We start from the raw sequence: 27,975 nt of genomic DNA, 5'->3' as shown, positions 1-27,975 counted from the left end.
GGTGGCTATGTTTGGTGGTATGGCATGTTGAAGTAAGATTCAGTCATCTTGTCATGAGAGGGGGTGATATTTCAATGATTAGAATCATTTAAATGCTTAGAAAAGCATTTCCTTTAACTCCTCATATTCTATTTGGATTTATTTGAATGATTGCATGACTTAAGATGATGGTTCAAACAAGGTTAAATTAATTGTTTGTATTTTGACATGTGAGTGTGTGATAGTTGGTAGCACAAAAATTATCCCTCTCATTTGAAGACCAAATTTTTTATCATTGAACCTCAATCTTCTTCTTTTTTTTTTTTTAAATAATAAATATCATTTTGAGTTTTGCAACTTACTATTAATCTTAAAATGAAAATAATGGTGCATTGAAACATTTAGAGCCAAGGAATTGTGAGAATTAAAGTAAAAGGATGACCTTTGGAAGTTATTTAAGACTAATAACATAGTTTTTTTCTTCTACTCCAAGTAGCGATATAATTGCATCCTCTTGGAACTAAATTATCTAATTCATGGAGGAAGAGGGAGGTGACTATAGGGGGCATCAAACATATTATCACCCCAAACTGATTACTAACATGGTGAGTTTAAATTTTGACCTGGGTTGATGGTGGTGAAAAAGAAATTGGTTCAGTATAAGGAATCCATCAATAAACATTTTTAAAAAGATTTAAGGTCCTTTAAGATTATAATATATGAATGATTGTTTTACTGTTCCCTATCCATGTGATATGGTTATTTTTTCATTTACACATTGTTTTACTCTGGAGGGTAGGCATACTACTTTGGATGTGGTCACCATTTCCCAATCCTCACCACATTAAGCATAAAAATATATGACATTTTGTATGTTTTTTTTTTCGCACTAGAATTGACAAAGGTACCCTCCTCCCTTGCATGAAAGTCTTATATTTACCCTTTATAAGCATGATTTTTATCTATTTACACACCATTGTAGGCTTCTAACTCAAGCCACAAAAAAACATGACAAACTCACAAGCTCTATGAAGATATAAATATTTGAAAGTATGCTTCATTCCTTAGAGATGCCTAATTTCTTAGGGAGGAAAACATGAAACTTGTTATAACTAGCATTAAAGAAGAGATTGTTGACTGATGGAGATATAAACAACATACTGGTGGGTGGGGGGTGAATCGGAATCTTAAGCACTTTTCCTTTTCACCAATTCATTCACATATTTACCACTTATCCTATGCATGTAAAACTTGTAATAATAAACTTACTGCAACATGTAAATCTGATCTATCACATGCATGAAAATAAACACATAACACAATATTTGTTACCTAGAAACCCTCCATGGTGAAGGTAAAACTAGGATGGGGATGACACCAAAAAATCTTTACTATTATAGTAATAAAGTTAGCATGTTATGGTTACAATGTTTGATCATAAAATATTCTACCCTATAAGGGATCTGCCCTGTTAAAATCTTAAGAGACTGCTAGGTCTCACCTTGTTAGAAGATTTAACACTTACAACAAAGCAAGGACTCTATTAGGAGATTTACAAAGATATGTTAAGACCACTCTATTAAGAGATTTATCCTTATTCAAATCGATTAGAACTGATTCAATACCTAACTCTTGATATGCTCTGTAAGCTGATTTTGAGTCTTCTCCTTACTAACTGATCCTCTCCTCTAATATGATAATACTTGTCTTCCCATTTCACTTCATTGCTTTGAATAGGGCACTTGCTTTGTTAAGTAGTAACATAACACTTTCACTGACTTCTGATCTGATCTTGATCCTTTACTCACATATTACTCTTTGTTAGCATGTATACACTTCTCCACTCTCGCTCTCTCACACACACTTAGATCTAGGTTAAGATCTTCTCTATTTAGAGAGTTCTAAAAAGATTTTTCAGATCCTTCCATAATACCCTCTCCATCTCAATAGTTGATCACACAACATAGAGATATGTGATCCACGTCATTAATGCATAAAAATCTCTGTAACAACCTCTATAATCATTAAATGTTACTTCCATATCAGATTGAAAATGTTTTACCTCAAAATTTGTTTCATTCCTAACTTTCATGTATATTTTGTGTTGCTTGGCCTTTACTATTCTATGATGCTTGAGATTGGTGTTGCTCAGTTTGTATAGTGCTTGGTACATATCATGTAACTCGACACTCAAGTATTCTTGAAACTTGCTTGGTTGTTGTTGAGCTCGACTCATATAGAAAATACTCAGTGACCATACACTTGCTTGGCTCCTATAGAGCTTAGTACATACTTGCTTATGTACATGACTCAATCTATATAGAGTATAGCTTGGTCGCAGTGATGACTGTTTGACTCTACCTTGTAAGTGACTAAGTGTTTGACACTAATAGGTCCAATAATAGTTAGATATACCAACAGAGACCCTTTATGTCTTCCTATTTATAGTGATCCCTGAATAAAGGAAGGCCCCAACATCTTATGAAGGCTTTGTTAAGATCACAATTATGGATATTAAACTCTCTAATGGTAAGAGATGACCATATTTTTAGAATAACTTTAGTTTGAAAAGAAGGATGATCAACATAGTAAACAAGAGGCATGACTAAATTTTTTGACCAATCATAGGTCTACTAGACTATTGAAAAATAAAATTGAGGGAAAATATGTTTGAAAAGATGTCATGATTTGATTTTCTCAGCAACCTCTTTCATTGGTCTTTTTTTCATCAAATTATGTGATATTATCCTTGTACTTTTCTTCTATGTTATATATCTTATATTTTAAAGGGTTGCATCTTTTGGAATTTAGAAAATAATTAATTTATAAATTATTTCGTTATTAATATTATTCCATATTAAAGCTAATATGTCTTATTTAATATTAAGATAGTTATTACTATTATGATTTATACTATAACTTGTTTTAATATGTTTAATTATATTTTATTAATTGTTATTTAATATTCATAGATTAATATTAATTAAATAGTAATATTTAATACCATATTTGATAATAATTTTATGGGACTTAATAGAGTGTATGTATCTAAAATATTATTGTTCACACAAAATAGGGCTCGTGACAAGTCCGCCCCTCCCAAATTTGCTTGTCCTCAAGCAATTTTTTTAATCTTAATTAATTCATAGCTCATAAAAAGTATACATGTTAGTATATAATGTCCTTTGCAAGAACATGTGAATGAAGACATAGAGCACACACAAAGTAGACACATTAATACATGAAGACATAATGCAAAGACAAGGTGCATGAATACACAAACTAGACATGAAGAATACAAATTAATTCATGAAGACATAATGTAGACATAATTATACATTAACATGAATAAATTTCCACAATCAGTCATAGTAGAGAGATGCATATTCTAGATTTGATTGTGTGCCATATTTTTGCATCAATGTTTCAAATCACACTCAGTGATCCATCATCAAGATGTGAAGAGCTAGAGGAGATCACTAAGTGTGATTCGAAAAGTTGATGCAAAAATATGACACACAATCGAATCCAGAATATGCATCTCTTTACAATTATACATGTAAAAACTTTGTTAGATTCTATTTTACAATTAAATAAGAGAAGGTTAAGATTATGTTTTACCAAATTTGACAAATAGACACAATAAATGTAGAGAGACACAAATAGCATACTAAAATATCACTTTGATATGATTATATATATACATGGGCATGTTCCTATAGTGAGTGATTGGATTATTGTGCTTGGGCGTGGAAATAGTCTACTTGAGGCTGTCTTATAAACAAAGCCCATTTTGGGAATCTCTACCTCAATGTGACTGAATTACTCCCCTCTTTTTGCAAGACCCTTATTCACTATAGCACTTTGAGGTAGGTAGATACTTATGTTACTAGGACTTCGAAGCAATAATGTATTTACTATTCACATACATTATCCCAGCCCTATAGTGAATGGTAGAATTATTGTGCTCAGGTAGAAATAATCTCCAAGAGGCTCCCTTGTGAACAAAGCATGTTTTGGGAATCTTCTCCTTGCTGTGATCAGATTACTCTCCCTTTCAAAAACTCCCTATATTCACTATAAAACTTAGGATTTCATAGATCTTCACACATGGTGGTTGAATGTTGATCCTCAGTTGAAATATATATGTTTAATCTTTAATCATTATTTCATATTGGTTTTTATTTCCTATCTTTTATATCTAATGACCCCTTCTACTAGGTCAGATTAGAATGATCCTAAAACAAATATCAGATTTTGTAGAAGTCGACTCTAGATATAATTAATTATAATTAAACTAACTTGGAAGTATCATCACTAAATCCTATTAGTAATTATAGATAACATTCATTACTACACAAATAATTTAATTAATTGCAATAATGATAAAAATATATATATTATAATGTTTCTAGTGATTAACATGCTTTAAAAACCTGATATTTGAAGTTATAACACTTATAAATCACCATTACCTTAAACCCATAATGACAAGGGGATGTTGGTGGTTTTGATTATAGTGAATATATGTGTTGATTGTTGAGTTATTGGTTAGTCTTCATTATTTGAAGTGAGGTTAGTGACTTGTGTCCAACATGATTTGCCTCAACCAATATTTGCAATGGTGACTTTTATGCTTTCCTAATCTTTCCATTGATCAGTTATTATCATTAGTTTCTACAGTTTCAAACGTGGGTTCCTAACCTATTTGGATGTCACTGTTTTTTTCTTTATTTGAAATTGTATACGATCTAGTTCAATGGAAAGAGAAAACTAAAACAGTTGGGTATGGTGAAGTGTTGTAACTAATAACACAATGTTGTGGGGACAATCATTAAGATTGAAAACAAACCCATAACTAATCCCTAATGTTGCATCTATGTTCATTCCCCACAACCATGACCACCAGCATGAGTTACATGTAAAGGAGATTATGGTGACACCTAATGATCAACATTAAAGAATATTATTCCAATTGCCAAAGAAATATTAAAGGTGCTCAACCTCCACTTGAAGTTGGTCTTGTAACACCATATTGAAGACTCTTATTGTTCCATTAATTTTATATATATATATATATAATCTCTAACATCGTCTTTTAGCCAAAGCACAATCACATTGTACAAAATGTGTCAAGTTTGTTTAAATTGTTCAAAAATTTAACATAATCCCCTAGAAAATTCATCTTATAGGTGAATTGTTTAGGACTGATGAGAATGAAAAAAGTATGAATAGGATTGATAAAATGAAGAAAATATGAGCCCAACTCCAAGCACTCTAGACTTATTGGTAAAACCAAACAAGTTAGAAGTTAAATAATACTAGTTTAGTACGTACAGAAACTATTTTTTTATATGAGAAATAATCTAAGGCTTGATTCCTAGACTAAAAGTGCTAAATAGTCAAATTTGAGTTAACTTTTTTGAACTTAATTTTTTCCTTAGTGTGTGATTTTTAAGAGTGCCCCGTCAATATAAATATAATGCATGTAAAGTAACATTTGAAGGAAGAGGATCAAAACACTAAGTATTTTCATATGACTACGTTGAAGCATAGAATGATTAATAAAATTTCCAAGCTGGTTGTTCATGGGGCTCCTACTCATGATGATGAGATTATTAAAAGGGAAGCTATGAATTTTTTCAGTAATCTCCTGGAAGGTGTTGGAATATTCAAATAGGAAGAATGCTTCTGAGAGGGGGGGTGAATCAAAAGTATTGTATTTTTACCATTAAAATCTTTTAACTGAAAGTAGATTGCATGCATACAAACATATCAAACAATTATGAGATACACATAAGCATCACCACATAACACTTGAGATTTTGGTAACCTAGAAACCCTCCAGGAATAAGAAGGTAAAACTGGGGTGGGGATGATACCCACAAAATTTGCTGCAGTAGTAAGTTTTTAACCACTTCTGATGGTCTGCCCTGTTTAAGGCTTTACACTATATCAATAGTGACCTGGTTAAAGGATTTACAAACACTTTACATGAAGTGTCACCCTGTTAAAGGATTTAATCACCTAGTTAAAGGATCTACAAAATAGCTGTTAAGCTAACCTATCACCATAGGGTTTTCATTCTAATACAATTGCTAGAGAATATTAGGTATAATAAACCTGATAGATTACAATCCTTCGATTGCTTAATACAGGCACTTGATATGCTATCTCTGATCTTGATCCTCTGTGATCTGATAGTCTTTTCTCTGAAATAGTTTTCCTTTTTAACACCCTTGTATATCCACTCACTCTCTTTTACAGTGAAATTTCATCTTCCTTATAAAGACATTCGAGGATTTAGGGTTAGGTATGGATCTACGATCCATATTAAATCTTTGCTTCCTGCTCATTCCTTGCACTTTTCTTATTGGTTGCATGCCTTCTCCATTTTTCTTATTGGCTGCATGTAGATTGCATAGGATATATAAAAGATTCGATCTTATCATTTAATCCTTCGAGATTTGTCACATGTCGGCCATGAAAACTATTTACATATGAATCAATGAAGTTACAGACTCATATGTACATTCTGTGTTACTCGACACTTGTTGATTCCAGATGCTTGGCACTAATAACAAAACTGGCTTACTTGGCACTTGTTTCATTTCTATATTTCTCGGCATCATCTATGACTCGGCACTTGAATATCACTCGGCACTTGTATCTGCTCGGCACTTGATTCTGCTCGGCATTTAAAGTCATTCGGCACTTGAACTTCACTCGGCACCTAATCTTCACTCAACACCTAAAGACTACTCGGCACATGAAGATCACTCGGCATCTGAAGTCTTTCCTGACTCGGCTCATGTTCTGGCTCGACATACATGGTGTACTCAGCTCCAATATAGAAAGTAGTTAAGTGTATTGGCACTCAAGTGTCAAAAACCATTATGAGGTTAATAGAAGGTGATCCCAATCTGGATAAGGATAAGAAAAAATTGTCTCTTGATTGTATTCCAAAATGTATTTCATATGAACAAAATAATTTCCTCATGGCTATTCCCTCTAATGATGAAATTACCAAGGTTGTCTTCTCCTTTGAAGGAGACAATTTTTTTTCAAAGGTATTGGTTTATCATTCAAGAGGACGTTTTTAATGGAGTTAAGGAGTTCTTTGGTTCTAGAAAATTTCTCAAGGAGTTGAATGGTACCTTCCTCACTTTGATTCCTAAAAAGCCCAGTGTTGATTGCACGGATCAGTTTAGACCAATCAGTTTATGTAACTCTTTTTATAAAGTTATTTCAAAAGTTCTTACTCTTAGAAGTTTATATTTTCTTCCTGATTTAATTTCTAGATAGCAAAATGGGTTTGTTCCTAGCAAGTAGTTCTTGGATTCTATCATCTTGGTGCATGAGAATATTCATTCCCTTACTATGTCCAAGAGAGAGGGGTTCCTTCTTAAACTTGATTTATCTAAAGCATATGATATGGTGGATTAGATTTTTTTTTAAAGAGGGTTGGAAGCTTTTGAGTTTAATAAGAGATTTTTTGGAGTTATATTGGTTTCCTCTACCACCTTCTTTGTTCTTGTCAATGGATCTCCAACCCCTTTCTTCCAAGATTCTCATGGCTTGAGGAAAGGGGATCTACTTTCACCTATCCTCTTCATTCTCATGGCTGAATGTTTAGGCATATTTGTGGAGAAAATGGTGTCTATGGGGGATTTTGAGGGGCTCAAACCTTCGTCTAAAGACCTAGCTTGCTCCCATCAACAATTTGTGGGTGAATCTATTGTTATGGGAGAAGCTTCTATTAGTAATGCGAGGAACATCAAGAAAGATCTTGAGGATTATGGGCATGCTTTTGGTCAAATTATCAATTAGAATAAAAGTGTGATTTATTTTATCAATGTCAATTACAATAGGCAGAATAAAATTAAAAGAATTATTGACTATGAGATTGGCACCCTTCCGGGCTCTCATCTTGGTTTACCCCTCTATCTTGACCCACTTGAGATTTTTTGCAGTTCGTTGATTGATATAATCCACTCTAAGTTAGCAAGTTTGAAAGGATCCCTCCTTAGCCAATCTTGTAAGGTTATTGTTCTCAAATCCACTTTACAGAATGTGTCATTGTATTCTTTGAGTGTTTTTAAGATCCCTAGAAAGTTTTCTTTGGCTATTAAGAAAATTCAAAAACTTTTCTTATGGACGGATATGGAAAAGAAGAAAAGATTGGCTTTGATTGCGTGGGAGAAAGTATGCATTCCTGTTAATAAATAAGGCCTTGGTCTTAGAAGGGTTGCTTCTATGAATGATTCTTTACTTGCCAAGATTATTTGAAGATGGCACAAAGAGGAGGGAGAATGGAGAGACATTTGGAATGATAAATATAATAGGGAGAATCAATATTTTAAACTATTCCTTAGCAATGAGACTTTACAAGGGGGTTCAATGATTTGGAAACAAGCTTAGAAAAATAAATAGATTATTAATAAAGGGGTCAGATGGAAGGTGGGAAGTGGGAGGACTATTAAATTTTGGTATGACATCTAGATTCTTGATCATACCCTCAGTTCTGATCAGAGTTATGGAACAATGCAAGAACCTTTTTGGAATCTTTATGGAGGATTATTGGGAGGAGGATAATTGGGTTAACCTCAATAGAGTGGGTAATAAACTTAATGATCTTAACAAGATTCTGAATGTTGTCTTTTTAGTTCAAGAGGAGGATACCTTGATATGGAAACATAATCCCAATGGGTTTTTTCTATGTCTTCGATGTATGTTAATGCCTTTAAAGACTATTAGGAGCCTTGTTGGGCCAAAGCTTGGTTTAAAGGTATGACACCCAAGGTTAACATATTTTTTTGGATTCTTTTGTAGGATAAAATTCTTACCACTGATAATTTTTTGAAGAGAGGTTTTAACATTGTCAGTAGATGTTATCTTTGTAAGGAAGTAGATAAATCGGTTAACCATTTGACTATTCATTATTCTTATACAAGAAGATTATGGGAAAAGGTTTGTGGTTTTTTTTAATATGATTTAGGTCTTCCCCCTTATCATTCAAGAGTTGTTTAATGGTTTGAAGTCTCCTCTAGTAATACTTTGGTTACGATGTTGTGGGATTCCATCCTCTTATTTCTTTGTTAGGGTATTTGGAAGGAATAACATGATAGGGTGTTTAGGGGTAAAGAAACAAATTCTGGCCAGTTGTTCTATAACATTAAAAAAATAGTGACAAAGAATATTAGTTCTTGTGGAAAAGGCACCGACCTCAGAATTCTTGGGAAGAAAAAGTGATTCAGAACTAGAATTTGGATGGTCTTAGTCTTGCTCAAAATGGTCCTAACTTAAAGGATTTGGCTAGATGGGATTGTCCTCCTCAGGACTGATGTAAGATTAATTTTGATGGGGCTTCAAAGGGAAACCTAGGAATGGTGGGTTGTGGTGTCATCATCAAGAATATGAATGGGGATAGATTGGGTGGGATGGCCATTCTTATTGGGAAACAAACTAATCATGTGGGAGAAGCAAGTGTGGCTCTGTATGGTCTCAGTTATGCCAAAAGTTTGAATTTGAAAAAGATTTGGCTGGAGGGGGACTCTCTTAATATTATAAATTGTCTTGATAAAGTTACTAATCCTTCTTGGACTATTCATAATATTATTGGCAAGGCCATTGATCTAATCAATTCTTTTAACAATTTTGTTGTCAGCCACAACTATAGAGAAACTAATCAAGTTGTCGACTAGGCTACTAATGTGACATGCAAAAGTCATGAAAAGTTAATTTGGAATCAAGGTGATATTATTCCTATGGAGGGGCTTTCCTTGATTGAGTATGATAAAGTTAGAAGCAAACAAAAAAGTTTCATTAATGATGAACATGGCATCAAGGATTAATTATGATTAGGGCAAGATTGGGTAATGGTGGGTTATTATGAGTTGATAAGTGTCTTGTCATTCATTGCACATAGATTATGGGTCTATTTTCTTACCAAAATACTTTGCTATGATTTTGACATTGGTTTTTATTGCAACGTGTTTTTTTGAGGACTGGGAGCACTTTTTTTAGTTTCAAGAAAATGGGAGGAAGGAGAAAGAGGATTGAACTGGTGAGTTGTAAAGAATGGAAGAAGAAGAGTGAGATTTGGGACATTCTAGAACAAGGAAATTTAATGAGATTTATAGAGAAGCTGAAAGGTAGTAACCCTGCTATTACCCACCAATTCATCAAAACATGGAAGGATAGGAGTATTTTGGTGCATAATCAGAGAATGAATGTTACTGAGGACATTATTGTTGAAGCTATGGGTCTTGACACTAAGGGTATCAACTTCTATTTGGATAGGAGGCTTTTAGATCAAGCGGTAGAAGATTTTACGGATACGGTTAAGGAGTGCAACAAGCTGGTAAAATTTGGCAATTCATACTTTATTCCTAGCTCCATTTATCGCCCTTGGAGGTTTGTAATGTTTTTTGTGATTTAATATATTACTTTAGATGGCCACTTTAAAAAGATATATGGACACCATTTTATGATGGTTAACCATTTTAGGCATAGGGTTAGGTTTAATCTCCCCTTCTACCTCTGGCAATCACTAAGTAACACTATTTTAGCCAATCAAAAGATCTAGAGGGTGATCATGCTTGTCACAAGGGTTTAATGGTCTAGTTATGAACCTTCTAAAATCCAAAAAAGTGGATAGAACCCGTTTGAGAAAGAAAACTTTAGATTGTGAGACAAAGGGAAGTGAACCAAAGGAGGGTTTTGATGAGGATATAGAGGATGAGGTTGTTGCGGTTGAGGTTAAGAAGAGGAAGAAATGTGATCCTAGGAGCTCGTCTAGGAAGAAAATAAAGAAGAAGGAGATTGAATCTAAACAAGGCATTGATTCGAAAGAGGAGCAGGAAGAGGGTATTGAGAAGAAAGGTATCTCAGGTAAGGTTTTCGAAAACAAGGGGAAGAATATAGAAAGAGATTTTGTTCCTTGTGATGATTAACTCCTAATTAAGAGGATGGAGAGAAAAAGGAAAAATGTGCTTGCTCAATGTTTGGATGCAGATATAGGTTTAAGGAGGTTGAGTTTGATAGGAACAAACAGGGAGGGAATGAGGATTACCTTGTGCATAACAGGGATGAGGATGACCAGGGTTTTTTGAAGGGAATCTTTGGTAACCCAAGGCTTGTGAAGAAGGATATTAGCAATCTAAAGTAGTAGATGCAGGACATCTCGAGAGAATTTAATCAACTCAGTAAGATGGCTAGGGGGGAGAGAACTCTAGGTTAGCATATTGATAGACTCTCTGAGGTTATTGGAAATGTTGAAGAGGTAAAGAATTTGATGAAACATGTTCCACCACTTGAAGCTAAGAAAAAAATCTAGATCAGTTGAACAAAGACTTTATAAAAATATTGGGTGGACTACACAACAGAGCAGGTAATTTGGAAAAGGCAAATCAGAATTACACTATCTTAAAGACAGTGGCTGACAACTTTAACACCCTATTGAACAAGCTCGAACAAGGTAAAGGCCAAGGCTCTAAGGATATGAAAGAGGACCATAGTCCTAGCAAGCATACAAGGGCTAATTCCAAGAAGAGTGAGGTTGTGGAAGCAAAAGAGTTGGATGATATGAAAGCCTCTACAGAAAACATGAACATCCTGGAAGACCAAGCAACAGATCTTCTGAAGACATTGTAGTTGTCCCAGTGTTGTTTTTTTTCTTTCCTTTTGCTATCATTTTATGCATAGTTGTTTCCTGGCCTCTTTTTTTAGTTTGTTTACTCTGATCTTTTTTAGGTACCGAGGCTTTGTTTCACTTGAGCTACTCTTCTCTTGTTCCTATGATACTTTGTACAAGGTTTTGGGTCCTTTAAAACCTATTTTTATGTAATCAAAACATTTAAGGGGATCTATAATTTCTTCTCACTAGGTTTGAAAGGGACAATTCTCATATGCAACAAGTTTAAGGGAGATTATTTTTTAATAACTGAACTTCCAAAAATAACCTATAGCTTCAAATTTGTGAAACTACTAGGCAAGAATGTGTCATTACTTGTCACCTTATAAAAAATAAATAAGGCTTCACCTTAAGCAAACAATATCCTTCTCAAATGACTTTGCCAATAGGATATAAAATATGTCCATTGAAGATCTTCTTACAATGCATCCTTAACCTTTGTTTATTGTAAGGATCATCACTAATTGTCATTTGAATTTCTTCACAAATAAAAAATCTTTATGCAGGCATTTGGTCAAATAATCAACAGGCTTCCTTTGTTTATAAATAAACCTTTTTTTAATTTTCTCCAAACTTATAATACATTGTTTATTGTATGGGAGAAGCGATAATGGTCATAAATACTACAAGTTTACTGATGGATGGAATTCAATTCTATCGACCTTGTTGCTTCAAATTCACATATATATCAAAAAAAACTTGTATGCAATTTGTGCTAGGGAAAAATCAAATGATATTTCAAATGTTACAATTGAACTATCATAAGTGCTGCTACACAATAGAAGAGCATCACATAAAAAATGCCTCTCAATACGTATTCAATTAGTGTTTTCAAATTAATTTTGTAGAGTTATAAAGATGGTACAATTGGCAACATTAAGAGAGATGATAGCTAGGCATGTGGAGGATGTCTCCAATCTATATTCAGAATGGAACTTTGATGTTACTCAAGAAATACAACACAATGAAAACCACAAGCCAAAGGAATGTGAACCTATTAACCTATGGGTGTAATTTCTTCCCACGCAAACTTCTCTGTGCTACCTCCTATGTCTTCCCAATAGTTCCAAACAATGTTATTAGAACACTATTGCACAAAATGTTCTACTAATGAGAATCTCCAATAAATAAATAAATTATGATCCAAATTATATATTTTCGTAATGATATTTAGAAATGTTAATGCATTGGTTTAACAATGTCATTAATGGATGTGATTTTATTAGAAGACAATAAGTTTAGTTAAATTATAATATTAAATATAATCTAATTAAATATAGAAATAATTTTATCAAAAAGGGATGACGTTACGATCGTACCCTATGTGAATTTGGCAGAATGGATAGCGCTTAGTCTTTAGTTCTTAACCGAAGAGGTTAGCCACAAGGTTGCAAAGCAATGAAGTTCATGCCTAAAATTTGGAAGAGTTGTTTGAACTTTGCAAATGAATTTGAAAGTTTAAATGATATATTGTAAATGTCATTTGTTAGTGTAGATTAAAGGCTATAAATTGTAGCAATTTTATATAAGATTTTTTTTAATAGTATTGTAACACCCTACCAAGGAACCCAAAAGAAATTAACCTAAAGTTTCACTAAGTTTGTCAAACAATTTTTTAAATTTTTTTTAAAGATAATAATTAAAGAACAATAGATATAATATAGTAGAAGCATTAACTCACATACATAACAACCATCATAAAACATATTACATCTCTTAAGGGTCACATCATGTTGAATCATATTTAAGTTTAATTAATACTAAATCCGATTATAACAAAATGATATCATAATCACAAGTACAAATCTATTTAAATAATATACAATTATAGTATGTCACTTGGCATAATCAAAATGTATAATCATCCACTATAGAAGTCACAGGGTACGAAAAGCTCAAAGAATATACATCATAAATAAAATACATCATCTCATAAGATCTTTGATAAAAAAATATAGAACAACAAAATATAACCATCCAACAAAAATATAAGATTAGATAGAAAGGATCAACTGCACAGGTACATCCAACAACAACATCCAACGGTCAGATCTCAATGGTATAAGAAAAATGCACTACCACTCGACCTCATGGAACCTAAATGGGCCACTCCTATCATGTTAAGGAGATAAACTCAAGTCCCATATGGACCATGATTCATAACCAACATCTAGGTCAAGGAAACACCTGAAAGCAAACTATCTCAAAGGGTACCAAGACACAAGTGTCATCTAAACCCAGAGGCAATACAAACATGTTAGAAATCTACTATGCAAGTGGGATAGTGTCATTGCATGATCCAACTCTAAGATTACCCTTTAAACCTCTCTGGACTACGGCCCCCTAGTGTCTCTATGTGGCACCAATATTCAACACCAATATCCTTTTATACAGACAAGGCATGCTAACAAAGCAAGGTCGCAACCAAGCATCGTCTCTACTCCCATCGTAGCCTGTACTATCACTCGAGGCATGGGTGAGGAAAAATGATGACTCTTCTTAATTCATTTTACTCTCATTTAATGAAATGTTATCACTTCTTAAAACAACTTACAATGGGTTACCCAGGCAGCCACTTTGGGCTCTGGCCTCCATTGCAAACCACTTCCCAACATACACATAGATTACCTACCCTAGGCTCATATAAGTACAAATCGTATAATCACAGTTTTCACCTTATTCCTTTATAAGAAACTTGAAAGCACCTATAGATAAAACTTAGCATTTACCTCAGTCCTTTACAAGTAACTAGAAAGCACCTAAAAACCAATCTCCATATCACCTCAGTCATGTACAAGCAACTAAAAGGCACCAAAGGGTAAAACACAATAATCACCTCAGTCCTATACAAGCAACTGGAAAGCACCAAAGGATAAAACATAATAATCACCTTAGTCTTATACAAGCAACTAGAAAGCATCAAAGATAACTGATCAAAGACTCAATGGTTAGACCAGAAAAGTCACACCATTCACCCTAGTTGTACACAAGAAATTGGAAAGTATGACAAACATCTGAGCCAACTCATCATAGAAAATACGTGACACATCACCATGGTCAAGTAGAAAAGATCATATAGATGACATCTTCATAAAACAAAAACCCCCAAGCCTCTAGTAAAACATCTTGTTTTGTCAATGCACTAAAACAAACCCGAACCCAACCTCTGTAACCACACATCACTTAAAGTGCAAAACAATGTTACTTTCATAACTCATTAGGTTTTGGAAACACACAGTTCAATTCTCACTATGGTTTCAAGTTTTCATTTTTATTTCCAAGTATTACAGTTTGACAAGGTTTTTGATTACAATCCAGGGCTCATGTTTTCTTTGTTTCGTTATAAGTCTCAGATTTAATAAGGTTTACAAATTTTTCCTTATAACTCAGTCCCTTTTTTTCCTATTAAATCAGATTATGTTGTTAACTCTAACTTACAAAACCAATGCCATTATTAAATACTATAAAATTAATTAAAATAATAATTATTAAATTATTTAAATAACAATTATCAAATTATTAATAAAATTATACAAGTTTATTAATAACCATAATTATTAATTAATAATATAATAAAAAATTATTTAAATTTATTAAATAAAATTTACTATTAATTTAATAAATTAAATAATTATTTAATTATTTAATAACATTCTAAAACTATATTTAAAATATTTTTTAATAAATTTATTTTTTTTTTTTTTTAAACTTATTAAAAAAACATATTTAAAGGCTCGTCAACCTGCACAAAGTCTATCATAGTAGTCTGTTGCGATTGTAGCAGAGTACTACTATGTAGACAACAGTAAATCGCCGCCAGTAAGGTAAGGAGAGGAGAGCAGGTGGGGTGGTGGCCTGCTTCCATCCATCAAATTTTTTTTTTTTTTTTGTTTAATTAAAAACAAACAATTTTGATCTCCACCCACCCGCCCTCGCCCCCTCCCACAATAAAATTTCAATGCAATTTCTTTTTTTTATTATATTATATATAATTATATAATTATATATATATATATGATTTTTTTAAAAAGATTTTCCAAATAAAATATGATAGAAGAAATGCAAACAATCAACCGAACCTAGATTTAAAAAAATCTTAATTTCTTTTTCAAACCCTATTCGTATCAAAATATAGTTCTCTAAATTTTCACAAAACGAGGGTTTCTAATTTAGAATTCATATACGTATAATCTCGAAACAAAGAACAATGAAATTTGCAACAAGGGTTTCAACCTAATTTAAAATTCTAAAAACAAAATCCACAACAAACATGAAGAAGACAGAGAAATCAAAGAACAAGAAACTATTGCACAAATCCACAAGATCCTCCCTGGATCAGATGCTAAACAACAGACACACGGAGCTATCTAATGCTAGACAATGGATGCATGGAGCTCGCAAGCAATTTCCCTTATTCTGAAAACTCTCTTCTTTGAAAATTCGCTCCCCACAATCCTAGTGTGGAAAAATGAACTCTAATTTCCTAATAAATAATTTTTCCCCAAATTAGGGCTTCATTTGTGCAATCAAGTGAAACCCCTTTTCCTTAATTACTTTATTATATTTTAATTTTCATGTTAATAAATTAATTCACTCTTTTATTAATTCATGAGATATTTTAATAATATATTTATTAATTCAACTAATAATATTATTTACAGTTTGTTATTACAATGAAACTCCTAAATAAATTATTATTAAATTAAATAAATATAAATATGCTAAAATCATAACCTTAATAAAATATTTAAATTTAATCCTTTTATTTAATTAATTTCTTAAATAATTAAATATGAATTATTATTTATAAAATTTTCATTAATTAAATCATTAAATTATCTTTTAATTTGATTTAATTATAACTAAAAATCACAACATACCCAGAAGACTAACTACAATAACTCAACTGAAGACAAAAAACATAATCAAACTCCAAGGTCAAAATCATGAATTCACATCACTAGACGAATTCAGACGTGTAAACGACTCAGATACTTGTCCTACCTTCTAGGACAATTGGTTTAGGTTAGGGTTTGGACTCAAGAATTATCTCCTCAATTTTACCATTAAGATACTACGATAGGGAACGCTCATCTTGAAAATTTAGGGAAGTCAATGCCCGGTACCTGCAATCTGCATAAAATCCACTCATGTACATGCATATATAATCTAAACTAAATAGGTAATGGTGGGAAGCGTGCATCTTGTAGATCTTGACTAGCAAGTGACTACAACTCCCTCCCTCAACCACATCAAGAGCGTCAATCATAAAGTAAAATAGACAAGTACACCATACACATGCAAGTATGGGGTAAGTAACCATAGAACTACATATAAATCACACATCCAACTATCATCATGAGATAACTAAAAATTGCTAAATGAACATACATATATCATCATCAAAATAATTGTGAACACATGAAATAATTAAATAACTCAAGTAGTTCATCTCATAAATAAACTGAGTATTAAATAACATCTAATCAATCTAGTAACTGAGTACCGATAATCATAAAACATAATCATAAAACTGGCCTAAAAGAATCTAGGAATACAATTTGAAAAGTAAACTAGGGGTAGGCATTACAAGTATAGGATACTAAATCATTATAGCATTGTGTACAACATTAATAGAGATGAGAGAAATTTTAAAACACTTTATTACAAAAGTTGCATATGTAGTGTGTTACTAGAAATGGTAGAGTTGATATTCAGAACAAAATTTTGAGTTATGAGGAAAGTAATCAAAATGGGAATCTATAAGTGCCAATTGTATTAAATAAAACATTTAACAAACCAAAACCGTTCACCACGTAGTCCGGTAAACCCAAGTTTGCAGCCCAAGAAAAAAGAAATGAGAATGTAATAAAAATATAGAAAAATGTCGGAACATGATGGTAGGAAAAATAATCAAGTGGTTATGACCACGCTATCTGTCCCCAAATAGTTATTGTCAGTGCACATAAAGTGATGGAAACAATATTTTACTTACTAAAATGTATTGAGATGTAACAAGTGGACGAATCAGTAGAGAGTATAATAAGCTTTTTTTTAAATGGATACAAATGGTTGAGGATCATTTCAATCCTTTTTAATCATATATTACTCACTTTTGACGATCGATGCAATTTTGAGATTGTAATATCTCAAAAAGAGCAGAAAGAGTATACTTTGGGCGTAATAATTTTAGAATATACAAATAAATTGAAAAACATGTAAAATAAGAAAATTAAAATTAAAATAATAATGTAATTCATATAACATATTAATAAATTAAAAAAATTAAAAACATGAAATAAAAATAATTTAAAAAATTAATTAAAATATACAATGCAATTATATTCTAATAATAAATATATAAATTACAAATATTTTAATGTGAGATATCAAAATGTATAAGTTAAAATGTATTACTTAGATTTAAATGTATTCTTAAAGTGTATTACTACAATTTATTACATTGTAGCTAAATTGTATAAGTTTATTAAATTTTGCTTTCAAATATATTATCCTCAACTTCTAATGAATCAAAAATATTACTCATGTGGACTCCTTCCACAAAAAGGGCTCTTATTGCGAAAAAGTTTTTAGCCAATTATGTTTGAGAAAAATAATTTCCATAAATTATTTTATTAAAATTGCAAGTTCACTTTATCAAATATCAAAATATTACATTATTCAAAAACCCAATTAAATTTGATTGGGTGAAAATGCGTAGTTTCATCACTTGTTAAAGAATGGTCGATGCCTATAGTTCCAAAAGCCTAGACAAGAACTAATAAATAACTATATTAAAACAAATTGTATATAGTAATTTTAAAATATTATTAGTTTTGTTTTTTTTTATGGGTAAGAGACCGAAACCAAGATTAATTATTATGTTTATTATTATTTGTTAAGTGTGAAATTTGAACCCAAGACCTCTTCAATAAGAGGCTCACAATTTACCATTGTGTGGTAGGCTCTTGCCTAAAATATTTTTAGTTTATTATTTATATGTGTTTTAAATTTATTATTTATTTAGTATTACCAATTATTAAGAAATAAAAAAATTGGTACATAGAAAATTAAATTTTTTAAGTAAATTTTAAATTAATATAATGGAATATATTTTAAAATTGTACGTAATATATTAAATGATGTGATTATTTTATATTTTCTATAAGTGAAAACGCTTTACAAATTTTAATTTTGATAAGTTAAATTTTATTTTAAAATTAGATCTAATAATAATTAAATTAAGCATTCACAAACATATATATTAGATTTAATCTATACAAATTAGATCTATATATTACTATTATATTATAATATGATGTATAATTTATAGATAGTATATGTAGAAATTTTATATTTGAAAGATATAGATGTAAGTGTACAAAGATGTGGTATCAAAAAGGGGATTTAAGGTCCCACTTTTTCTTTTTTTCCCCTTAAATCAACAATTTCTGAACTTCTTTAAGAAATTAACAATAGTTAGACTCAAAATTTTAAGATAGGACAAAAATAAAAGTAGTAGTCTTCTTAATCTAGTTTTTAAACTACTAATTTTTTTGTTAAATGGTCGAGTTTAAACCCCTCAAAAAGGGGGAGCACACAAAGTGGTAGTGTTTTTTAAGTAAAAATATAATACATTGTGTTTTTGAAGTAAAAACATAATATAGTGTCAAATGTGCTCCCTTTTGAATGTTAACTTCTTTTTTAAAATTCTTTAATCGTTCTAGTCAGGAGTTACTTAAAACCGCATTGTTTATTCTGGTTTTTTTGGCTAAATTTTAATGTATATTTGTTCTTTGTGAATTTTGCAAGTGGACACATCCAAAAAAATGTGAAATATTTGTATCTACCCCCTAGAAATTATTGAAAACTAATAATAATAAAAAATTCCTTTCTTTTAAAGTGTGTACAATGGAATCTAGATTCTAAAAACCTAAATTGTTGCAAAATTTGATAAACAAGCCAAATTTAACTCCCAAATAGTACACATTAGTTTTTGACAAAAGAAAGACATATATTCAAAAGAATTACAATTGAAAGACTTAAAATAGTTTGAATTCAAAATAAATCATATGGTTAGATAGCCAACACAAAGATCTACAATATCATGTAAGTTGATCCTATCGATATTCAACCATCAGAAAACCTGACAGAAAGCGCATAAAAAATGTTACACATTTTTTGTCTAATTGCTATAAAATACATCTTAGACCTAGTTGAATCCACCAAGCCTAAAGTATTAGTGCGCTATCAAAACATAATAGATTAAATAGCATGTGCGCACTATAGTACACATGCACTGTAGTGTATACCCCTTATGGGACAATAAAAAAAGACTAGAAAACACTTTTAAATAGGGCACACTCATACCAATTTGAGCATTGGGATCATATACATAAAATGCATCATCTAAGTATAAGAAAGGATACTCTTCCTTTCTTATACTTAAGATGCATTTTGTGTATATGTTTTTAGGATGTTTTAGATTGGTTTCAACTTCATGGGACTTAAGATAAAAATTTTGGATTTTGAGGGTTTTAATAAAAAATCAAACTAAGCCAAATTTTAGGAACGAGCACATCATCTTCAACGTGATTTCTAGTGGACTATTGATTATAACTTTGATCCCTTGACTTATGCATGATCATTTTAGGATTATTTCTCATTGTATTGTTTATCCTCTCTCTCTCTCTCTCTCTCTCTCTCTCTCTCTCTCTCTCTCTCTCTCTCTCTCTCTCTCTCTCTCTCTCTCTCTCTCTCTCTCTCTCTCTCTCTGGGTTTCTAAAGGATTCAAAGGTTCCAAAGGGATCCTAGGACACCTTACCATACACTAATATATGGTGAGGGGTCTTAAGTGTTCCTACAACCCCTTAAGACAAATGCATGGTAAGGGATATTAAGTTATACTTTGATATAGTAATGTGTCATAGGACCCCTTACCACGCATTAGTGTAACGGATTATAAGGGTTCTCAAGGGATCCTACAACATATTAATGTGTCTTAGAACCTCTTAAGAGCCAGTATGAGACTTTAAGACCCATTTCCTTATGTTAGTGTATGGTAAGGGGTCCTAATGGTTGAAAGGGGTCCTATTATTCCTTAATAACTAATAAAACCCTACAATTTAGAGAAAGTGGTGCTGACAGATCATAAGGGGTCTTAGGACACATTAATTTGTCTTAGACTCCCTTACGACACTATAGGACCCTCTACCATAGATTAATACATGGTAAAGGGTCTTGGAACACATTAATAATGCTTACAACCCCTTAAGACACTTTATGGCCCATTAAGACCACTTATCATGTGCTAGTGTATGACATATGATCCTAAAGGGTCATAAGAGGTCTCTAAACACATTAATGTATTATAGGACCCGTTGAGGCCCCATAGGATCCCTTACCATCCACTAATGTATGGTAATGGTTCTTAAGGGGTCTTAAAGAGTCATAAGACACATTATTGTGTTCTAAGGCCCCTTATAACCCCTTAGTGGATACATTCATGTATGGTAACATATCCTAGGATCCCTTACAACCCTTTTAGACCATTTGAGAATCATAAGATGTATGGTAAGGGATCATAAGGGGTTAGTAGGGGTCCCATGGCACATTTGTGTATTCTAGGACCCCTTTTTGGATACAATTGTTCAATTAAGTGTTGTCTTTGATGTTACACGAATGTCATATCAATCATCTAACAGAGTCTACCGAGCTCAGTTGGTCAGCAAGGCAAAAGACAAAGTCTACCGAGCTCAAAAGGTTAGCAAAGAAGGATTACAGTGTCTACCAAGCGTTCTCAGGCATTACCTTGTGCAGATAGTTGTTACTGAGCTTTCAAGGTTAGCAAAGGAAATTTAGTCATTACTGAGCTCACTCGGTCATCAAAAGAAAATAGTGCAGGAAACAATTCTTACCAAGCTCTCATGGACAGTGAAGGAAATTTAGTTCTTATCAAGTTAACTCAGCAGCCAAAGGATTTTGCAAATTTTGTAGTGTTAACCGAGTTAAGATGGTTAACTTAGGAAATTGTTTCTAGAAGTAGTGCTTACCGAGCAGGGTTGGCCAATGTTGGATTTTATTGTTTTGTGAAATAAAATTTATTTGTTTAATGTACTATTTGTAGCCGACTGATGTATGGTTTATTGGTAAATGTAATGTGTGAATGAGCCGACTTGATAATCTGAATGGTATATATAAGAGGTCAAGTTGTGAATTCTATGTGTGTGATGATGTGATATGAATGTGAAGGAGGACTAATTATAGTGAAAGCAAATTTTGAAGAATGATCAGAGATCATTAAGGAGATTGAGGAGGATCTAATGGTGCAAAATAGAGATCTATAATTAGAAAATTTAATTTCATCTTATTCAGGTCAATTCATTGTTACTTTCTAACCATTGTAGAAATGATTTCAAATCTCTTAACAGAGTTGGTTTAATGGCCATTTTGTAAATCCTCTAACAAGGTGACAATTTAGTTGAATTGTTCTAAAGACCCCTAGCAAGGCCACTCCTAACAAGGTGATTAAATCCTCTGACAGGGTCACACCTATCAGTGTGTATTGTAATCTTTAACAGGGTTGGCTCCTAACAGGGTTCACTTCATAAGGGTGAAAATTGGTAGCTAGTTACTTGGTGGTTTTTCCCATATTGGGTTTCCATCTTAAATCTAGTGTCTCTTGTTCTCATGTTATTTAATTTTTCATGCATGCTAATAATTATGAATGCTAAAATTCGGTAATAAGTTAATCTACCGAGTTACGACATTTTTGTGATGTGTTTACCGAGTGACAGTAGTAACTAGTTATTTAAGACATCTAAGGGATCAAGAATTATTTTTGTGGTAACTGATTCACCCCCCCTCTCAGTTACTTCATTCATAATTCCAACACCCCTTACAAATCATTTCAACTCGTTGTCGTATACAAGAACACATAAATGTATCATAGTGTGTCATATACACTTTAATGTATTCTAAGGGGTATTAATGGGCTTTGATATGTTCTAATAGGTCCTAATGTGTCCTATGTGGTTATAATAGGCCATGATAATTCTCAGGCCCACTTAGGATCCATTATGATTCCTTATGATACATTAGTATGACTTACATCATATTCATTTGTCTTATAGTAGTTAATGTGTTATAAGGGATCATATAACTATTTAGGACCTATTATAACCCCTTATGATATATTATGACATTTAAATCCAACTAGGACTAGTTATAACCTCTTGGGACCCATTAAGACCCCTTATGATAAATTAGTGTATCTTATGATGATTAATATGCTCTAAGGGGTCGCAGTTCATTCTTATGTGTCCCAATGGTCCTCAATGAATCCTAAGGGGTTCTAATGGGTGACAAGGGATCACCTATATAATACTATAATCCCTTACAACACATTAGGACACATTATAACCCATTAGTGTTTCCTAATCCCATTAATGTGGTCTAAGGGGTATTAATGGATTCTAGTGTGTTTTAATTGGTCCTAATGCATGTTAAGGGGTCTTAACAGGTCCTAATGGGTCATTGAACCACTTAGAACAATTTATGACCCTTAATGAGACATTAGGATCCCTTAGGACACATTAGTGTGTTCTACAATGGTTAATGTATTAGAAGGGGTTGTAATGTGTTCTATTTTGTCGTAATGGGTCTTGATGTGTCCTAGTGGGACCTAATGGTCCAACTGTATCCTAATTGGACTTAGTGTTTTCTAATAGATCCTTATGGGTCCCTAATGTTCACTAATGATTAATTATCCTTAAATGATCTTGCATAAGTGAAGGGCTTTAGGTTACAATCTATAATCTTATAGGAATCATTTTAGCAATAATGTGTTGATTCATGAAGTTTGGCTAAGTCTAAATTTTTCTAAAATCCCTCAAAATCTAGAATCTTTATCTTATTTCCTATAAAGTTGAAACCACTCTCAAACATCATGAAAGTACATAAATAAATATAACCTGGGTATAAGAAAGGAAGAGTATGCAACTTATACTTACATATTACATTTGTTTATGATCATACTATTGAAATTCATCTGATAGAGCCTGTTGGATTTTACTTGCAAATTTAGAAGGGAATTTTACATGTAAATATATTTATTTATAAAATTTTCATAGTGTGCTACTGCTATTTTTTGAATTCCCCAAGCCTATAGCTTGAGCTATTAAACCTATAGTGGGATCGCCCTATACGATGATCACATTATTAGGTGATAACGTTATGCCTTGGATAAAAAAAAACAAAGTGACATCTTTTTGGTATCACATCTTTGTGCACTTATCCAAATATAGTATATTAATAATTTTGATGATTTTATCAAATCAAAATTTCACATATATATTATACAAAAATCTTTAAAAAAATAAAAATAAAATATTTTAATTAATTTTAATATTAAAAGTAGTAAAAAATATATGGGGCTGACCCATCATTACAAATAAGAGGCAAAGCCTTTGTTAGTAGATAAGCAAAAGAAACAAATAAAATCACATCAACCTATCCCATTTTTCAATATAAAAAACCCCATCCTACTAACCATAAACAATAGATTTAACAAACTATTCACCATGAAACTATAATATAAATAGGGAATCTCATAATTCATTATAGTACTAAAGATTATCAAAATACTACTACTACTACTACAATGAAAGTTCATAATCAACATACAGTTAAACAAAAATTAAGTGCTATGCAAGGAATAAGACCAAACTAAAAAAAATAGAACTTTAAAAAATAGAGGATAGAGCCTCTTTTCCCCTTGAATTTGAACTTCAAAGGTTTTGAGAGAAACACTATCAACCAATCAACAATTACAAACTTGTAAATTCTCCTAGAGTTTCCCTCATCACCTTCACCGAGCCCATCTTGTTCTCCTTTCAAAGAAGTTGCAAAGTGGTGGCAATAGAGTGCATAAATTTGTCAAAAATTTTGGGAGGGTGTTGAAGTGTTCATCCAAGTCAAATACCATACCATTTAAATTATTCGATTCCTTTTTAAGGATTTTTAGGTCCTTCATAAGGGTTTTGTTGTCCTAGAATTTAGTTGTGGCTTTTTCATTGACGTTATCCTATAGAGTAGGAGGGTTAGAAAAATCATCCACAATTTTATTTCCCTTTAGAGGATAATCGCGAGGGAATGTGGTAGAAATATCTTTGATCGAAAGGCCATGAGGGGAGGTACCAGTCATAGGTGAGGTTTCCTTAAGGTTCTCATAATCTATCTTAACAATGAAGTCCATAGTGTCCATTTTAAAGCTAGTTGATACATGTGTCATACCTCTAAAGTTTTTGCAAATTCTGCTACAAATCAGACTGAGATAATACCTTTCTATATTGTTGAAGATGATCTTGAATGTGCAGACCTAGATATGAAGTGTAATCGATAGTATAATTACTATTCTGAAATGTTCTTATCTCTGCAATAAATCAGATAGGGAAATATTGCTAAAGGAGAAAAACATGTAATATTCATGTGTCCTATATCCACAATAATTCCATACATAAATATGGCACCTATGGGGCATGTCCCTAGAAGTGACATGTCTCTCTCTAGGTCAGCCAAAATCGTTCTCTTCAAATTGATGTCTAATGAAGGAGAAGATTTAGTCAGTGATTAAATTAACTAATTTGTTCAAGTTTAATCTCAAACAAATTTACCCCAAGGGAGACTCTGATCATGATTGAAGACTAGACAATTATATATGTAGGCCTTCATTAGTAAAACATTTTATGCATAGTCAGATTTGTATGATCTGTACCATCAGACCAGTATGATTTTGTAGTTACAAAATTAACACTCCCTCTTAACTTGATAATCATATTGAGATATAACATATCTAGCATCATCAATTAAGATGAATAATCATATATTGATACTCTATATCTATTTGAATCTTCTAAGCATGTGGTATCATTGAACACATAATACAATGTCATATTACTATACATGTGATATGACTTATCACTTATGCTAGTGATAACAGTATTGCATTGAATGCAATATATAGGATAAAATATGGAGAATGATTAAATTCTTCCTTTATCCATGTTGTGACTCATAAGTACAAGCATACCTATATCACAATATGATCCCAAGTTAAGATCTACTAGTTCACAGGATAAGATCCAGGGAATGATTAAATTCTTCCTTTATCCATGTTGCGACTCATAGACATAGAAATGTCTACATCACAATGTGATCTTCAACTCATCTAGATCTAACATCAAATCTTTATTGTTTAGAACATTATCTAAGAGATCGTCATCTCTCATAATGTCTTTTATATAAGTGTTCATTATCTAAGAGATCATCACCTCTTAGATAATGAATGCAAATGGTGAAGCCCATAACAATCAATAACCTGAATATAATAATTTTAATTCAAAATTAATAATAATTAAAGAATACAAATGTATTACAATTCAACCATACCAAGTTTTTTCTTGAAGTGGTCTATCTTCACTCAAGAGAGAGGTTTGGTAAGAATGTCTATTCTCTGATCTACAGTGCAAATGCATTCTAATTTTATAGTATTCATGTCTACCATATCTCTTACATAATGTAAGAAATTTCAATATGCTTGGACCTGTCATGAAAAACTAGATTCACAAAAAGCTTGATGGAACTCTGATTATCACAATGAACAATAGTAGGATTTATGGGTTGACCAAATAATTCCACAAGTAACCAAAGCCAAGTTGCTTCCCAAGAGGCCATTGTTGCAAAAATGTATTCAGCTTCTATGGAACTTTGTGCTATTGATGCCTGTTTTATGCATATCCAAGATATCATCACTGAGCCTAAACTAAAACAACATCCTGAAGTGGTTTTCCTATTAGTAACTCTTCTGGCCCAATTGGAGTATATATACCCATGTAGGTCCAAGTCAACTTTCTCATACTTGAGCCCAAGGTTAAAAGTGCCTTGTAAGTATCTCATAATGTGTTTGATTGCAACTAAATGAATCTCCTTTGGCTCGCATATAAACTGACCTAAGGCATTAGCAACATAGAAAATATCAAGTCTTGTATTTACCAAGTACATAAGGGACCCAATCATCTATTTGTAAATAGTAGAATCTATGGAAGGTGACTTTGTTGTTGCTTCCTTAAGTTTGTGTAGATTACTCTCCATAGGAGAAGACATGGGTCTGCAATTCCACATTCCAAATCTCTTCAAGACGTCTAGTGTATACTTTCCTTGATTAAGTATGACATTGTCAAAGTTCTGCTATACGTCTAGTCCTAGGAAGTAATGAAGGAGTCCTAAATCCTTCATTTCAAATTCTCTAATTAGATCTTTCTTGCATTGATCTATAAGATGATCATCACCTGTTATTAGTAAAACATCAACATATAGTATCAAAATTATCATATCATCTTTATCCTTTTTATAATAGAGATTTGGATTAGCTTCATTCTTTGAGAATCCTAAACTGGTGAGATACTTATCAATTCTTTCATACCATGCCCTTGGAGCCTATTTAAGCTCGTAGAGAGCTTTCTTGAGCCTACAAAGAAATACTTTAGGGTTATGAGTTTCAAATCCTTCAAGTTGTTCCAAATATACCTCTTTTGTAATCTTTCCATTCAAAAATGTTGTTTTTACATCCATCTAATATGCTTTCCATCCCTTCGATGTTGCAATAGCTAGGACTACTCTCACAAAGGTGTATTTGGCAATAGGAGCAAAGGTTTCTTCATAATCAAATCCCTCTTTCTAAGAGAATCCCTTGGCTACAAATCTAGCTTTATATTTTTTCAATGCTACCATCAGTAGTATGCTTGATTTTAAATATCCACTTAGAAGAAATAATGAATTTTTCTTCAAGTCTTGGAATAGTTTCCCAAACATCATTCTTAAGAATGGATTGATATTCTTCCATCGTAGCATTTTTCCAAGTTGTATGTTCAATAGCATCTAAAATATTGGTTGGTTTTGATTTACATAAATCACTCATGTTTATTACATAACTAGAAAATCTTTTGGGTCTTTTTCTTTCTCTAAAGGTTCTAGATGGTGCAATGAAGTCTTGTGCTTCCTCCATAGTCTTAATAGCCCAAAGTGGTCTTTTCTTAGGATTTTGAGTTTCCTCAATATTAAGATTTTGAATTTCATCTTCAATTTCTTCAATGTTCTCCTTCTGAGATTCAGATTCATGATTTTCTTCAAAACTGGGTAAATGTGTGGGATCTTCAGAAGTTAGGGCTCTTTTGAATGCTAAATCTTCTTCAAATATTACATCCCTACTAAGTTCAATATTTTTTTGACCAAGTATGAAAATT

This window comes from Cupressus sempervirens, chromosome 7 (genome assembly GCF_028749045.1).
Source record: "Cupressus sempervirens isolate cs-2001-9-10 chromosome 7, ASM2874904v1, whole genome shotgun sequence".
NCBI lineage: Eukaryota > Viridiplantae > Streptophyta > Pinopsida > Cupressales > Cupressaceae > Cupressus > Cupressus sempervirens.
The sequence above is the reverse complement of the archived record's forward strand: the minus strand, read 5'-3'. Positions refer to the sequence as shown.